The 5451-nt window shown below is 35.0% G+C and overlaps 1 protein-coding gene across 1 annotated transcript in view; it reads left to right on the top strand.

Moving 5' to 3' along the window:
• The first annotated feature begins 687 nt into the window (after nt 1-687).
• LOC125047841 (GPI transamidase component PIG-S-like) overlaps nt 688-5451 on the top strand; it is a 68312-nt gene continuing 63548 nt past the window's right edge. Inside the window, exon 1 of the mRNA XM_047646354.1 lies at nt 688-1000. The gene's annotated coding sequence lies outside the window, so the exon portion shown is untranslated. The remainder of the gene's footprint in view (nt 1001-5451) is intronic.

Genomic DNA, 5451 nt, shown 5'->3' with positions numbered 1-5451 from the left:
TCTTGAGCCTAAAAAACAAACGTTATACCTTTCTATTCAATCTTATACCATTTTCACATATATTTCATGACGAAGTATCTATTAAATGCCCCTTAATTAACTAAATGATGAATTACAATAATACATGAAGTATTTGGTATTTTACTTATTCGGCGATGAGTCGCACATGTGTGTTGACGAGGTGAATGGACAGATTGCACGCCTGCGTGGAAATCACTTGAAATTCAGCGGAAAAAAAAATCAACCGCTTGCAAGAAACTGCACATAAGGACGCTGTAGTAAAGAATATTTTCAATTACTCTTATTATTATTATTATTATTATTATTATTATTATTATTATTATTATTATTATTATTATTATTATTATTATAATTATCATTATTTATTTTATTTTTTTATCATCATCATCATCATCATCATTATTTGTATTGTCATTATCACTGTATTTATTATTACTATTAATATTAGTACCATTATTATCATTATTATTACTATTATTACCATTATTATTATTATTACTATTATCATTACCATTATTATTATTATTACTATTATTACCATTATTATTATTATTATTATTATTATTATTATTACCATTATTATCATCATTATTTTCATTAATATTTTTTAGTTTTGTAATCGGATTGTCAAAATCACTATCTACTGTTATGTGGTACGTAAAAAGTTGTATGTTCGTAGTTCCTGCACTACTGTAAACAATTCAATGATTGAGTAGAATATGTAATAACAATAAGCTTTCGGACTGGAAACCTTTGTACTGTAAACAGTCAACACTAGTTCTTGCCAATTTTAGTGAAGTGAAAGCTTATGGACTCGACTTTTGAAGTAAATCCAGCCAATATGCCTGATAATAACAGTGTAATGAATAACGATCATCAGTAAAACAGCAGACGAAGAGACAGCGAAGATTACTCATACTCCAAACGAAGAAACCGGAAGACCAGTCACGGAACCCCTAAACCACATCAGAAACGCAAGGTATCTCACAAAATATGTAATACCTCATTCACTTATCAAACAAATCACTTCAAACTTGAACAATCCAATAAAACTAACATATGCATTAATTAAATTAAGTTTCCAAAAGTACATCATAGGAAACTCCGGGTTAATGTTAATGTTACCAGTAGCGATGCACTGAGATAGAACATAAAGAAATTGAATAGGAAACAAAAGAGGTATATCTGCAGCAGCCTCATATTAACCAGGAAATTACAAAAATAACTTCTGCGTGTCACCGCTCAGAGACAGAGTTCATAACACCCTCACACAGCCACAGTTCTTAATGTTGCATTTTCTGGAAGTTCACATGAAGTGTTAGTAAAGGGGGTATAGGGGGGCTTTCCCCCCCTGTCTAGGGAGTAAATAGAAGGTAGGAAAGGTTAGGTTTGGATGTTGGGTTCGCATGTTATCCTGGATTTAGAACTTGTCTCTGGAGGATGCGTCACTTTCAGTAACATATACCAAACTCCCTAAGAATCTTAGGAATTGGGAAAGCCATAAGATTTGAAGTGATTAATGTAAAAAATAGGACCTTTGAATGAAATAAATCATCTTGGAAACTGGAAAGTCCTATGTATACAATCAACCTCTAGTAGAAACCAAGGATACCTATGGCATCATATCCCCAGTGGAAACTGAAATTAACATTAAAACAGAATAAATAAATTGAGTAAATTAACAGAAGGTGAAAATTACAGTCTACCCTCTAAAACTCAAAAACCAAAGTAGCCATAGGCCACACTTCTTACTAAGTTTTTCAGTACACATTTCCCATCCAAAAATGCTGTAAATGCCTAATGTATTTCTTGCAAAAATAAACTTAGATGTAATAATTGCAATCAGCAGGTTCACAAATTCAAAGATTTTCCAAATCCCCCTTAGTGTTTCTTTCTGTAAAAAAAGTAGCATGGCTAAAATTTTCCATAAACAATTTTCAAATCACTCAAAGTGAGCATGACCTACAGTGTAAACTAAACAGATTTCCTACACCAATATAGTGTTGGTACAATGTCAATCATTTACTGAAGGTTTATAAGCTCAAACATTAACCCAAGCACACAACATAAAACCAGCACAGAAAACACCCACAGAACAAGAAAAACAATGCAAACAAAAATGAAGCAGACACACCAAACCCATCAGTGAAATCAAAACTTGAAAAAACAAAAGAACAAACACATATGAACAAAATACAAAGAACAAAGAACATGAAAATTCCCAATAATGTGGACACTTCCAATACCACTAAATAAGACTCCAACATCAGAAAAAAATAATGAACAGAAATATAAAAAAAATCCATCTTGGATAGAAATTGCAAAAAGTATAATTAAACTTATATCAAATGTAGCATTAAACTTAAAATCAAAGAGGTCATTTATCAAAACAATTACAGTGATAATAGCAGAAGCATTCACAATCATAAAAGCAATATTGGTATACATGAATGGATAAATTAATTTTCTGGAATGTCAGATCCATTTTAAACAAAAAGATAGAAATTGATTATTTAATACACAAAGAAAATCCAAGACAAAATATGAAGATAGAATATGAAAATTAGCTACAAGAAAAAAAAATTAAACTTAATTTTGATTTATAACCATTGCAATAGAATAGAACAAGAAATAGAACATTACACTGACCAGTTAGAAAATTCAAAATTAATAATAGGAGATTTTAATGCTCACCATCCTTTATGGAAATACAAAAACAGCAAATGAAATGGGAATATACTTTTTCAATTTGATTACTCATAACAGATTGATGCTGATAACCCCCACTGGACAAACCACCAGAATTGACCCTAAAACAGGAAAAGGTTCTGCAGTTGATTTAGTCATAGGAACCCCAGAACTAAGCCATCTAGAAATTAAAACGAGTTTGAATTCAGGAAGTGACCATCTCCCAGTAATAATAAAAGACACATGAATCACATACAAAAGAAAGAAAATGGAGCATCAATAAAGAGGGATGAATTAACAAGAATAATTAGATAATAGATATCTATGGCATTAACTCAATAGCACTAAAGTAATGGATCTAATAAAAAGCACAGGTAAAAAATATTTTAAATTTCATGATAATGTAAGTAAAAATAAACCAAGCAAATCCTGGTGGAACCTAAAATGTAAAGAAATCATAAAATTAAGAAATTAAGCATTTAACAAGTAGAGAAAGAATCCAAATGAAGTAAACAGAAATGAATACAAAAAAATACAAATCAAAACAAGAAACATTGTAGAAACAGAAAAAAAAATAGTTGGGAAATTTTCTGTGCCTCACTTGATACATCAACCAGAAAGGTGTGGAATTTCATTAAAAAAAATAGCAGGTAAAAACAGAATTAGTAGTTACCCATTAATTTATATTAATCAGCCGATCCGGAATATAAAGCAAAAACTTGATTTGCTAAAAGAAGAATTTCAAGGAATAAAAAACAAAAAAGAAATCAATAATATAACAAAACAACCAAACACTGAAGGAATAAGTAAAATCGCTCATTAAAAGAATTACCTTCAGTAAGAAAAAAAAATCAAATAATGGTAAAGCTTATGGACCAGATGAAATACCATATGAATTTTTCATATTCATATGGTCTTCCACACGTCCCCGTCCTTCTACCACCCATCTCTACCATCTCTACAACTATCTTAAATACTCTATTTAGCCCAGCCAAATGGGAATGTTTTTTTTGTGATCCCTCCCACAGCTCCCTGCTCTGACAACACTCTTCTCTTCCAGCAATGTCTCCAAAAACAAGTAGGCAAAGTCTCTTTCGTAACCAACCCAATTGTTCCCGTCTCATCACAGTAACCCATGAAAACCAAGCTATAGTATAATCAACTCTGACTGATCTCTCTGGTAACCCCATTGCTACAGAACCTCATCCAACCCTCAATACTTGTACTAGAACGGTCTTTGTCTCCCCAGCAAACTGCCCTATCTATAACAAAAATTGGTCAGAGTGTGGAGAAGGTTTACCTGACTGTCTCATGGACTTTGATGTTATATCAGTACAGTGCTACTTCATTCCTCCCAGAGGTCATTGTAAGAACCCCACTAACATTACCAGAATTACTTTCTGTAGACATGACCTTCCTTTTAATGTTTACATTAGTGGAGAATCCCTGCCTGTCTGACCATATTAACTTCCTCCCTGTCAGTACCAACATTGTTGGTGTTTAGGACATCCTGCTAAATAAGGCCGTTCAACCGCCAGATACCCTCTATGTGTCCAATGTGGTCATACTCGATCAAACTGCTCTGCACAGTCACGCACATGTGCCGACTGTGGCAGCCCCTATAATGTATTTTATAGGGGCTACCCCACCTACAAATTTGAGTCTGAGGTGGCAACTCTCAGATTCAGACTTGGACTCACTCTACATCCCTTGCTCTGACCCTCCCCCTCCCTCCAAGGGTATTCCAATATCGTCCCCTATACCTATCCTTCCTACATCTTACCCACTTCTACCTCCTACCTTCCACAGTCAAATTCTTTTGCCATTCTAAATCCAATCCCTAAACCTTCCCCTTTCCTTCCCCGCACTACACGCAGCATTAAACGTTCCACCCCTTCTCCTACCACACACTCACCTCTGCCTACCTTTGCCTCTACTCCTCAGACACCAGTCTCCTCTCCCCCCCCTCATAAGAAAACCTTTGTCTCACAAAACTCCCCAACCAACTACATTACAGAAACTCTTGAAGATATTCAAAACTATTTACTCGAGTCCCAAACTGACACTGAAACCCCTCATCTACCTTCAAATTCCACAACTCCTGCTCCCTACATACTCAAAGTGACAGCCGATATCCATCCTCCTCCTACTCATATTCCCCCTGCACCCCATCCTCTTACTTCCTCCCAACACAGCCCATCTCCCCCAGCTCCAGCTGCACCTACATTAATCTTCCTTCCACTCCCTCCTGGATACACACATGAATCCCTTATGTCACAACTATGCCCTTCCCCAGATCCTCCATCTCCTGATACCACTCCTGATACAACACCATCTCACCCCCTAGCTCATTCCCCTTCAGATTCTCCAACACACAATGTTACCATTATCACTCATAGATCAACTAAAGTATAGCTTTCCTACATTGGAATATTCGGGATTTCCGATCTTCATCATATCCTTTCTTCTTATAACCCATCCATTATCTGCCTCAAAGAAACTTTTCTTACTCATCCTCCTGTACCAATCCCCAACTACCATGTTGTCTCTTCCTCACACTCCCTTTATGTCTCGTCTATACTTATCCATCAGAAAACACCTTATGTCATATCTTCCTTCCAAACCACTGTACCTTGCACAGTTATTCACATCTTTCTTCCCTGTTGGATCACAGTTATTTCAGTCTACTTCTCTGTTTCCCACCCCATTGATTTTGTTGCCTTTGAAAATCTAATTTCCCAA

This window comes from Penaeus chinensis, chromosome 4 (genome assembly GCF_019202785.1).
Source record: "Penaeus chinensis breed Huanghai No. 1 chromosome 4, ASM1920278v2, whole genome shotgun sequence".
NCBI classification, from domain to species: domain Eukaryota; kingdom Metazoa; phylum Arthropoda; class Malacostraca; order Decapoda; family Penaeidae; genus Penaeus; species Penaeus chinensis.
The sequence above is the reverse complement of the archived record's forward strand: the minus strand, read 5'-3'. Positions and strand labels throughout refer to the sequence as shown.